The following is a 12,410-nucleotide window of genomic DNA, read 5'->3' as shown; positions in this document are numbered from 1 at the left end:
ATTCTGGAAAGGGATGCTAGCTTAACAATATGCTTTAAAATAAATTAATCACACTTAACATTTCTTCTGCTTTTTCTCATCAGCTAGTTATAAAGAGAGAAGCAAAAGAAATAGGCAAACCTATTTGAGAATGTTTGCAGCCTAAAGGAACATGGGTAATAGATGGCTTAAGAGTTTTGCCTGAAGAACAGCTAGGGTAATTTAATAGTATTTCTCTTGACAAAAGTGACCAGATTAAAGGCTAAAAACACATATTTGCAGTTTCTATTTATTTAAGCATCTCACAGGAAGAATTCTAAGATTCAAATATTCAAGGCCTTTAAACAGCAGTGATTGGTAATGAAAGCAGAGATTCATTTGAGAGCCAATGCAACTTATGAGAGTCATAAGAATTACAATAATTCAAAAATCACTCATAAGTATGTGGAGTCTTTTATTTTTGTTGCTTAAAAGAGGTTGGCAACTTCCATGTGTTTTGCTTTGGAACATAATTTGAAACAATGTTTTGGGTTTGGCACTTACTGATATACCAGCAATTAACAAGTTGTTGAAAACATCACAATCTTTTGAAGATCATATTGATCCTTGGGGTATTTTCCTGGCTTTACACTACTTGCTTTTCCTTATATTTTAAATTAGCTTCAGTTACATGCAGATTATAAAAATATGCCTTTATTTAACTTACCATTGTCAGTTCAACAAATTTTTTTTGTTACATTTGAGCAATTGTTCAGCAGGAAATCAGCTCAGCAATTACATGAAAGAAAAAAAAAATCCTAATTCTTTCTTTAAGTCTTCTTTATTTTGGGATGTTATCTTCAAAGTCTTTAGATCTTTCTTAAATTCCTCATTATGTATGTCTTTTCTTATATCCTAAAACAACTGCTATACTTAGAGCAACCTAGGGTTCCAGGACCTTGCAGGGGAAACCTGCCCAACAATTTAATTTCTGTCCTATATGCAGGAAGGGAGTCCCTTTTGGGGAGCAGCAGAAAGCACAGTTCAGGCAGAGTGGTTTTAGGTTGCCCCAATAGTAAAAACGCTTGAGGTGCTGCTGCAGCCTAATGGGGCTGCTGGTGTGCATTCACACAGCCCTACTGAAATGCCCTCCTCGTTAAATGGGTTATTCAGGAGCCAACCTCTGCACTGACTTTGCTTTCTAAATAACTTTAGATTCAATGTCAGGGTCAGAATATAGCTCCCGAATTGCTTCAGGGTGGCAGAGTACCTGGTGATGCCGTGGATGTGCAGCAGTGCCAGGAAAGGGGAATCAGTAGATGAAGTCCTGGTTATCTGGTCAGGTTTCTTTGCAATGCAAGGTCTCCTCCTTTTACACTAGTGTACTGTAAATTGCCAGGGAATTGCCGGCAAGGATAACAGCATTTTGTCACAGTTGTGATTAAGAGACTGAATCTTTAGTGCCCCTTTAAATTGCCTCTCCTGTTGTCCTAATTCAAATAGAATTTCATTGTTTTCAATGCATGGGAGGCAGATTCAGGGGGAAACACTAGCAAATTTCACTTCTGCCCCAGAGAGGTATGCAAACAAACAGCAGAAGTGAACTTCTAGAGAAATTATTTTACTGCCTATTAGTGTCTGTCAGTTCTCATAGACCCATCAGGATGCATGAGAGCTCCCTTATAAAGTAATTTATGTGCTGTGCTGCAGAGCAGCACTTTACTCTTTTGATCTTTGATATTAGGGATAACAAATTTGTAGGCACCTTCAGCTTCCTCAGCACTGCCATGCAATCTAAGCTGTTCTGGTCAGACTGCTGCTTGTTCCATTACCTCAGTTTTAAGTAATAGATGATTATCTCAAGCATAGCCTGGAAGCAGACAGGACTTTTGAATAATGATTTGAAATAAAAGGGGCTTCATTTCCATTTCTACTTTTGTTTATGTCCTGGATGCAGCCGGGATAGAGTTAATTTTCAAATAGGTGAGAACAGACATAGCACTTTGTAAACATTTTCTCTTGGTTGCTTAAACTTGTTTTTGCAGTTATGCTCCTAAGCAAAATATGGTGGTGGTGAAAGTTGTTTTTTATGTTTTTGATGAAAAATTTGGCATTTGCCCTTCCAAAGCTGAGAAAATGATAGCAGTGCTTTCTCTTACTTTTCAAAGAGAATACAGCACTCTTATCTGGCCCACCTTCATGGTAGCAGTTTAATACTGTGCACCTGAGGTCTTGCTGTACTCCACTACAGAAAGCTATAGTTCCTTGTTAAGCAGCTGTACACAGATTTGAAAATACATTCATTATTTCTATGTGTAAGAGCTCTCTGAAAAACTTATGAGACAACATCACCCCTCCTCCTTCACTTTCCTTTACAGGTACAAAGGTGCTTCTTAAAATGTTGTTAAACTTGCTGTGAAGGAAAGCTCTTAGTTTTGTACAGATCACTTACACAGCAATCTGTCATAGCTGCATGCAAGTTGCATACTGTCTTTCTTGGGACTTGTGGATCTTCTTCTAAAGGAAAAAGTGGCTGTGTTTAATAATAGCATTTTCTTAAGGAACATGGTGGTTGCTTCTTTGCTATCTTCTCATATGCAGTCAGTGGGGCTTCAAGTGTTCCATATTTTCTCCCTGACAAAGAAAAAGAATAAGAAAGAAAAAAAGAAATAAAATGAAAGAGCTGAGTTCCTGTTGCACATCTCCAGAGCCCTGTGGGAACAAAGAGCCAGGAGTGATGGGAGGGAGGATGGAAAACCAGTGGGAACAGGCAGGAGACAGTGGGGGAAGGGACTACAGGGCAGTGGGGGAATGGGAGCAGAAAGGAGCCAGATCTGGTAGGCTGAGGAGAAGCCCGGTAGGAGAAACTTCTTTGTTTGCAGGAGAGAACAAAGGGGAAGGGGAAATGATGGAAGAAGCAGAGCTGTCGGGTTGGAAGTTGCTCCTTGTTGTTCCTACCTACTCTCTGTCTGCACCCATGAGGGGAAAAGGAAAACACACAGAGGGAACTGATTAGCATGTGCAAACATGCTTTTGCTCTGCTTGTGACAATTAACTGTCCCTTTTTCCTCTCTTTGTTTGGCACTTTGGACAAAAACAGCTAGATACGAAATTGTGAAGTTGAAAATCTAATATGGCAAGGCTATAGGAAATACTGACTTCATTGATCTTGACACGTTGATCTAAGTGTAATTTGTCAGCAGGTCAGAAGCTCTGATTTCTCTTAGACGGGGCTGACTGCTGCAAAGAAAACTAACCTGACCAACAGCTATATGATTTTGCTCTAAATCTAAAATCTAAAACTTAAATTTTTTTTGTATCCTGAGTGATTTAGCAGGGAGAAGTTGGCATTAGTGTCACAACTTTTGTATTGTTAATATACAAAACTGCTTTGCTTTAGGTTAAAAACTCCTAGTGGAAACCATTTATTTGTAGAAAGAAATGTCAATCCCTGTGAGAAATTAATAAATATACTTACTTATCAAGCAGACTATCTAAAATATCAAAACCAGAGCAATACTCACCTTTTCTAAGTTAACTAATATCAGTTCTTTGCTGTAAGACTGTTTTCCTCTTAGCAATATTACAGCAGAGTAGTCAGCATTTCAATGTAATCTGCACTACAATGCCCTATGTTAATGCAGACAGATACTTCAAAAACAGAACAACATGTTAATTGTCCCTCCCATATAACTCTTGGGCCTAACAATTAGTACCCACTTTTATTAGCACTTAAGTGCAGAAATATACCATTTAAAAATCTTACAACCTTTGTTCTGGATTTTAGGTGACTTCCACAAAATTCATCTTTACTAATTTCTTTTGTAAGATTGCATCTCTGCTGTAAACAGCATTTTTATTCCCTGACTTGTTGCCTGGATAGCGAGGCACAGAAACAGGATACCTTATTTTGCTAAAATTTTTGTTTTCTTTTTAGTTTTATTTTAGGAGATAAGTGAAAGCTGGAAAACTTTCTTGACTGGTCATGGATTACTTTTTTTTTTCAGCTCTTTATCTGCTCTACTTGGAACTCTAAAAGTCATAGCTGGAAATTAAGCTATCTTGGGGGTTAAACTCTTCAGTTATAAAATTGGATTAAACTTCAATTTCTTGATCAAATCTGAAAAAAAACATGGCTCAAAAGAGAGCACTATCAAACTTGGGAAGATTCTTCCTCTGAACATGAATTACCAGAATAGCCATGTTCTTGCAAAACAGGCTGACCAATCTCATTTTTGTTCTTTTGTGAATACTCATTGCTGGCTTCCCTTTTCATACATTTATTATTTCAGTTGCTCTGTTTTAGGACATGCTTTGATCTGTGCAAGATAAACTAAACAAACAGTGATTTCTGGAAGTAAAAAATGAACTTTTCCTATAGATTCATTTTGCTGCAGTGAAGTTACACTGCCCTTACACACTTGTCCTTGTCCTGCTAGTAACCAGGGTGTTCAAGCCTTAATCTCTTTTGCTGTGTGATAAATACCCTCCAAAGCCTTGCTTGTGTAGCAGTGGACACTAAACACGGGCTAGTAATACCTGCTGTGGGGCTTTTTTTGCAACAGTTGAGGGGGAGTTACTGCCACTTTGACTTTATCTGTGCTTAAATGAACTGAGAGTTGGCCATAAAGGCTCTTTAGGTACCTGGCTAAATTTGCCTTGCAATTTACAGCTGTGACAGGAAAAATATTTTGCTTGTCCCTTTCATGTTCTATAGAGTGAGGGAACCAATTTATTCATATGTAAAAGTTGGGTGTTTTATCTCACACAACTCTTTAGTTCTTGCATTTTCTTGTCCATCACAAATTATTAACTTTTACATTTTCTAAGGTCCTAGCTCTCAGTGGATATTTCTGGTTGAAAATAGTGACTCATTTATGAGGGTTTTTTTCCTTCTCCACTTACCATCTTTGATTCCTTAAAGTGTTCTCATCTCTCCTATTGCAAGAGTTGGTCTCTCTCATACAGCTGAGGGAATTGTCTCTGCTACCATGGTCTGTTTATTTCCATGAGAGTGTAAAACAGCCCACTCATGCATGAGGTATAAAGACTTCTATAAACTGAAACTGAAAAACCATGTTTTGCAGCATACCAAGAACATGAACATACTTCTAAATATGCTTATTTTTACTGTGTCGTGGAAAGGTGAATTTATTGATTTGTACTCAGTTTTGTTGCTGGCACATACTGGTACATGGAAGGTCTTACACTTTTCCTTCCAATTTAGTTGTGGTACAAAATTTAAATATCACTGGTATTGTAGTTTTCAGGACTGGAAGTGTGTTATCTCAAATGGAGAAACTCAAATTTCATTACAGCAGTTTAAGCTTTGAATTGCAGCAATATCAACCATTCTGAAAAATTACTTCAGAGATTTGCTGCAGAAAAAGAAGATTAAAGAGTGGTAAAAATTCTTGTCTTCATGTAAGGCCGGGATGATTATTAATACCAAAAATTCCAAGTATTTATAGTAGCGTGTACCTGATGTAGCTTTTGGGGAAGTAATAAAAAGATAATTTCTTGCTTATATATTTTAGTAATTCCTTTCCAGTTTAGGAGATTTTTCTTTATCTGCCCAATTAGTCCAATCAGTAAGTCTTGATTTAGCTACTTAAAGTGAAAAAACCAAACAAATTGTCACCATTATGCTGAAGAATTAAGCCATGTAAATCAATAGGATCAGTCAGTCCTGAACAAGAGATGTGTCATCATTGTAGTTACACCAGCTTGTTTAAAAATACTTTAGTGCTTTGCTACTTAATTAAGAAGGGAGAAAAATGCAGTATTTGCAAAAGTAAGCATTCTCACAGAATATGTATAATTTGAATTGGAAAAATCAATACAAAAAATAATCTGGTTTTAAATCAAATCTGAGTCCCAGTACTACTGTTTCTTAAACCAGTCTAAATGTTTGGAGTCAAGTACAACACCTGCATTGTGGCTGGATTCTACATAAGGATGGTGGCTTATTTCTGATGGGGCTTCCTTGGCTGGACTGCACATCTTGTTTTATGCGTGATGCAAGGAGGTGCCCCCAGTGGTCAGTGGAGCATTCCTGAGTGAGTGTGGGGTGATGTGGGAGCCTGACAGAGGCACCCTGTGCTTTTCTTTCTTACCCTTTTTTTGAGTTACAGCCCCTCCGAGTCTGAAGAATATAGGTTAACTGAGCTGATCCAGAGCTCTTGGTATCCTTACAGCAAATGAAAATAATACCATCAGAGCCAAGAACATCAGTGATTTAGTGAGGGGCTTTTTGAGTTTTCAAATAAAAATGCAGTGTTCCTATTGCCAGACTGAATCCTGAGTGGTTTTTTTGGGGAACGATGGAAATATTTTACTCTTGTTTGTTTGTTTGGGGGGGTGGAGGGGAATTTGGTGGTTTTTTGTTCTGTTTGGGGTTTTTTGGTTTTTGTTTTGTTTTGGTTTGGTTTGGTTTTTTGGTTTTGTTTTGTTTTGTTTTGTTTTGTGGGTTTTTGGTTTTTTTTTGCTTGGTTGATTTTTTTTTGTTGTTGTTTGGGAAGGACAATATATTTCAAAATTCATGAATTCTGATTTTTCATCAGGTCTACTCCCAACCAGATTCCCAAAACCTGTGCTTTTAAAGTTCCTAGTACTACATTTTAGGGGAAAAATACCAATAACAGTATGTGCATGTCTATAGAGCAGTAGAGTTGAAGTCTCTGTGTGCTGCTGTATTCAGACCTGAGTACAAAGTCAAATCCATACCTCCCTTCCAATTAGACAAAGCTTCCAAACCTGGTTCAAGAGACTTAATGGAACCAAACACAGTTGTGTGGAATCAATGAGGAGGAGCAACATACCAGCACTGGATGCTTTGGAGGCATATCCTGAAGAGTCAAAGGTTTATTTCTTGTCAGGCTAAAACACTGGCACCAGATTTCTGCAAGACATTTAAAATACACCTCTGAAAATGCTCATTATAAGCAATTCATCTCATTGACCTAATTTAAATATTTACAGCATAGTGCTATGTTTGCAATACAATTATATTAGATATAAGTTTTCTATTGTAATAAATTAATTTCCATTTCTTCTGGTTTTTAGATCATGTCTTCTTCTTCCAGACCTCAAACAAAGAGAAACTATTAGTAAAATATTTCTCAGAGCACCTAAACAAATTTATCTAAAAATGAGCTGTGAAAATTTTATTTGCATGTACTTTTGCATTCAAGGAATTTCAAAATCAGTTTCTGTTAAGGGTACCAAAGTCAGCACAAATGGCACAAATCCTTGGATAGTAAATATGTGCCTTGCTCTGTTTGAAGAAATCTGGCTTCAAAATGACAAAGTTATAGACTTTTGAAAACATGCATCCTAGTTTGCACAGCAGGTTTTTAACATCAGAAGCAAACACCAGGATGTGATGTTCTGAATATTCACTTTCAGTATATTTGAAAGCTCACACCTACTTGTATTTGAATGTGTGATTACTTTCAGTACTGCATTGCTCTGAATCAGTTACAAAAAGAAAAGGGTGTTGGAGAGCTTACTGTTTATAATAAATCATGTTTCTGCTTTCAGTCAGAGAATGAAAGAATATAGGCATTTTACTCACAGGAACTACTATTAGTCTTGGAGACATAAACTTCAGCTACAGCTTTCTGCAAGAAAGGAATGATCTAGGAATATGACCTAGGAAATATGCTGATTCCAACCATTATGTGGAGAAAGTATACTCACATTTCTGTAACCCCATTATCTTAATTTCTCAATTCATAGAAAGCTTTGCATGTTTTGGAAGATCTCTTGCAGTGCTGTTCCTAATGCTTCTTTCTGGCCAAAACTGTAATTGTGTTTTCCTCCTCACTTTCTCAGTGACACTTGGTGATTAATGCCGTCTTGGAAACAAATAATCTGCCTTGGGATAAGAGGAAAAGCAAAACTGAGTAATGAGAAGCAATTCTGCACCTTCCTAGCAGAATACTGAACACAGCTAAAGGGGATCAAATACAGTCACAATCAATAACATGCTCAGAACTGAATGCATCTTTCAAGCTTTGGCTTGAAACTTCTGTTAGTTACTGGAACTGTTCACCATCTTTTTGCCTAGACCATCATTTTAGACTGAATTTTGGAATGAATAAGAAAGTACATTTCTGCCAGTTGGCATGGGGAGTGAAGTTCATGGCTAACTCAGTTCTGAGTTGACAGACTGGACCCACCATTAAGTGACAGGGGATAGGCAAGATAGAGAAGGTGAGATGCTTAAAGTAGGTGCTTAAAAATGGGTAAGAAATGCTGTCAAAATTAGCTACAACTCTGTGTGTGCTTCCTGTACCAGAGTAACACTTACAGTTAATACCTCCATGCATACTGCTTGCTAAGTACATAGTATGAAGAAGCAACTGGAGGAATAATGCAAAAGAAGTTGGTGAAAAAATAGTATTTAAAGGTTTTCTTTCTCAAGAAGAGCCATACATCCCTGAATTCAGTAAGAATGTCCCACAGCCTGAGATTATCACAAGCCATTCATGGGTTTTGCTGGTTTTGATAGTCAGTAAAGTATTAGCTAAATAAAGGAAATATTTATTTATTGCTTTGTTCTATTTCTTGAAATAATGGTTCATTAGTCAAATATCTGTCATTGATATATTAAACTAAATCAGTAATTAATTTAAACAAAATGGGCCTGTACTCTCAGATTTTCCCTTTGATTTTCATTTATCTTTTTAGTAGTAAATATTCAGAATTTCTCTTTATGATGTACTACAGTAAAAAAAGCTTACTGCTCCTGATTTTCCTAGAGTTCTGGACTCATAAGTCCTGATACAATTTTCTTGAAAGGTTTATCTGTAGGTATTAGATATCCTAAGATATTAAACCACATTTTCAAAGCCCAGAAGATCTAGAAAAAATAAACTATTTTGATAGTTCATACTTGAGAATACAGCATCTCTAACCTGTAGGGTTACAAAACATGAAATGTACATCCAAAAACTATTTAAAATGTATTTCTTTGTCCTTGTTGCCAATTTCTTTGAATTCATTTTCTTTCAATAAAAGTCATGCAGAGCAGGGAGAGGTTGAAAACAGATGTGAACTCCTACCCCTCCAGTCTTCTGAGCAGATTTCCCACTGACCTACCAGAAGCATACTTTTTCAAATAATTTTTAAAATAAGAGTTTTGGTTAGAGTTAGCTCTAGCCTAAAAAAGTGCACCTCTGCATACTAGGGCTGTTATAGTTCTCTCCCAGAACTACAAACAATCTCCTGTTTTTCTGGAGGACTGAGTCTTTTGTCATAAAAGCAAGTACTCCATCAGAGCTGAGGTACGGGAACAGGTTTTGTGTCACAGGGAAGGACACATGGGTCAGGGTAAATTTTAAATAGCTCAGCTTTCTACCTAAAACGAAGCCTCACTGTGACTTTGTCCTTGAGATCATTAGCACACGTGAGAAACCCACCAAAACATTGAAGCTGCTCTCTCAAGAAGCCAGCTGAACTCCAAAGGCTTCAGTGAAGCTTAAGCTCAAGTTTGCAGTGAGATCCATCAGCTTTCTAACCAAGACTGGGGTTCTGCTAGGAGAGAACTTCTGTTAACAACAAATACCAGTCACCACTCTGATCCTCCAGCTCACATGCTTAGAACAAGATTCATTGCATTTCTGTTTTATTGCTCTCGTAGCTGGAAAAAGGACTTCGAAATGGGAAAACAGTGATCTGGTCTTAAGGCAGCTGGGATTTTCTTTATGTTGATCTGGTTCTCTGTCCCTAAGGCCTTTTGGTCCAACAGAAATGTATTCATTCAAGCAACACAGAACACGAAATGAAGTAGATGTATAACCTTCCTTTGCCAAAATTTGTCTAGCCTCTTTCTTTTTTTTGAGAACATGGGAGTGCTAGCACCAGTTATTTTAATGATTTTTAATATTTGGGACTTTTCTTCCCCATTATTTTGGTAGTCAACGATTGTGAATAACACCCTGCCATCATTTTGCAAATGGAGAAACAAAAACAAATACTTGTAAATCAAAGTTAGTATAATAACATATTTTAAAATTGTACATAGATCTGATAAATAGTGGAGCTACTTGCTCTTTTAGACAGATTTCAGAAGACCTGAATATATCTTAATACAATATTAAATATGTTCATACATAATACAAGTAATTGAGCTCCTGGAAAATGTCATAGTAAGAATGTAAATAAAAAAGGAGCCTTTCATGTTAAAAATATTTCTTCTTTTACAGGCTTTGTACTGTAAGTAAAAAAAAAAAAATTTAAAAAAATTAGACACTGTGACTATTATAAACTGAGCTTACCCAAAGGAAATTTCATATTTAAATCAGGAGATAAACATTGTCTGTATAATACTGTGTAACACTGGGCATTTAATGACCTCCTGAAATTTCTATTCACTCAATTAATTGGATGAAGTATTGCATTGGACTCAGAAGTGCATGGACAAAAAAAGATCCAATGTAAAAAAAAAAAATTGATTTAATTACAGTTTTTTACCATATTGGAATAGCTGTAGAGAGATGTAATTTTCTTTATAAAATATAGGTTTTATATTATATACCTGCAAATAGATAACTTCCCCTATTCTGCTGACTGGTCCAGCAAGCAAACATGACTTGTCACTAACAAGCTCTGCTTTTCATTATTTACTGTGTGACAGCATCCCTCATGCATGAAATGTATAGCTACATGTAATTTACAATGAATAAATAAATTGTCATTATTTGTTATTAAAAGTTGAGTAGCAACTTTTAGTTTCAATAAACTTTAATTTTTATTTCTATATATGATGGCAAATTCATTGAGGTTTTTATTTTGCTTTTCTGTGTGAATTCAATAACTTGAATTATTTGCGTCTTCAAGGAAGCAAATCTAGCAAAAAAAAACCAAACAAAAAACAAAACAAACAAACAAAAAACCCACAAAAAAAAAAAAAACCACCACCAAAACGGCAAAAAGGTTATTTTATTTCTAATGAGAGTTATTTGATCTCTAAAATTCCTGAGTGGCTCCAGGACCAACTGTAAGCTAAGGCTCTGGAGCTGAGCTTCAGAAGATTTCAGGAATCTTTCTTAATGCAGGGTCCACTTTCAATTTATAAAATACTGGTGGTGAGGGTGACTCATTCTAAATCACTTTCAGCATTTTGTGTTCCATTTGAGTGAGACCCAAGAAATGGGTAGGACTGCAGAGAAAGAAACGGGAGCAGGGCCATATGCTTGGTGGGCTGCTCAGCTGCACACTTTGGAAAGCAGCTGATACCGCACTGTGGGGATGTTTTTTTCTGCCCCATACGTAGCACTAGTTACAAGTTAGAGTGAGCTAAACTCCTGAAACAGCAAATCAGACAGAATCGGACAAGAATCAGACAGAACAATGTAGCCTGGTGGCATCTTTGGAAACAATCTGAGAAACCAGTAGTCTGATATATGTAAAATAATGATTAGGAACAGATGTGACATCCTTTGGCAATGACCCCCCAGTATGCCTGTGCCTACGTGGAGTCCTGGAGACTTTGGTGACTTGTTTATGCAGAGCTCCTTGCAGAGCCTGGTAACAATCATTCCCTGCAATGAAGAATGACAGCAACGGAAAGTGCAGCTTAGTTTTTATCTGCGACGTCTGTCCTCAGGACTTTTGAAGCTGTATTTGTTAAGTGGCACATCATATCCTCCTGTAGTGCCTACAGATTTAAATACATCCAGCACATTCATATATACAGTACCCGTTTTTCTGAGTATATGTGAATCTGCCCATGTACACCGTGTCTTTGGCTGACTGGGATTTAAAGAGCAAATACTCCCATAACTGCTTAACTGGAATATTTGTCCCTCTGAATCAAATTTTTCAAAGGACCGCCAAAATCCTCCCACACTTAGCAAAATTATTTTGGTGTCTGCAGTAATAGAGCATGCCCACAATTACTAGAAACTCCTCTGCTTTTTCATAATTTAGTCCTTTACGCCTCTGGGAAAAAAAAAACAAACAAAAAACTCCAAAAGGTGGAGAAGACCAGGGCTCCTGGGAGATGCGGAGTTAACACAAGCCGGCTTTGCTGCCAGGAGTAGGAAATGGCTCACTCCCGCAGCCAATTTGCCTAATTGATTGGAAGGCTGATTGCAGCGGCGCGGGAGGGGATGGACAGCCGGGGGCTGTGCGTGCACAGAGCCCTCCGCAGCCGTGGGGGCTCCTGCGCTGGGATCATTCCCACCGTCCATCCATGCCCTGGGTGGCACCGCGCCCGTCTCCAGCGTGTCCCCGGGCACAAACCCGCCTGGCCCGGCAGGGCAGCCCCGCGGGCACAGAGCCCAGCCCTGCGCCGCCGCACAAACCTTGTTTTTGCCCACCCAAAGGCTCCCCGCCCGGAATCAGCCGGGGCTTTGCTTCTGTTCCATCGCTGCTCCGAGCCAGGACCAGAAATGCCCGAGCGACAGCAGCCCCAGGGCTGGCCCCGCAGCGGCTGCGTGCGT

The 12,410-nt window shown here is 38.0% G+C and overlaps 1 protein-coding gene across 12 annotated transcripts in view; it reads right to left on the bottom strand.

Moving 5' to 3' along the window:
• The window catches only part of SFT2D1 (SFT2 domain containing 1), a 100,089-nt gene that overhangs the window by 9,454 nt on the left and 78,225 nt on the right, over nucleotides 1-12,410 (bottom strand). For 5 of the 12 annotated variants that reach the window (XR_012054652.1, XR_012054653.1, XR_012054656.1 and 2 more), the window contains 3 exons: nucleotides 7,660-7,837; nucleotides 6,780-6,859; nucleotides 2,411-2,592 (listed from right to left, as the gene is read on the bottom strand). The exons of 2 other annotated variants lie outside the window; for them this stretch is intronic. The gene's annotated coding sequence lies outside the window, so the exon portion shown is untranslated. The remainder of the gene's footprint in view (nucleotides 1-2,410; nucleotides 2,593-6,779; nucleotides 6,860-7,659; nucleotides 7,838-12,410) is intronic. 5 more of the 12 variants (XR_012054654.1, XR_012054655.1, XR_012054659.1 and 2 more) reach the window with 2 other exon arrangements.

This window comes from Taeniopygia guttata, chromosome 3 (genome assembly GCF_048771995.1).
Source record: "Taeniopygia guttata chromosome 3, bTaeGut7.mat, whole genome shotgun sequence".
NCBI lineage: Eukaryota > Metazoa > Chordata > Aves > Passeriformes > Estrildidae > Taeniopygia > Taeniopygia guttata.
The sequence above is the reverse complement of the archived record's forward strand: the minus strand, read 5'-3'. Positions and strand labels throughout refer to the sequence as shown.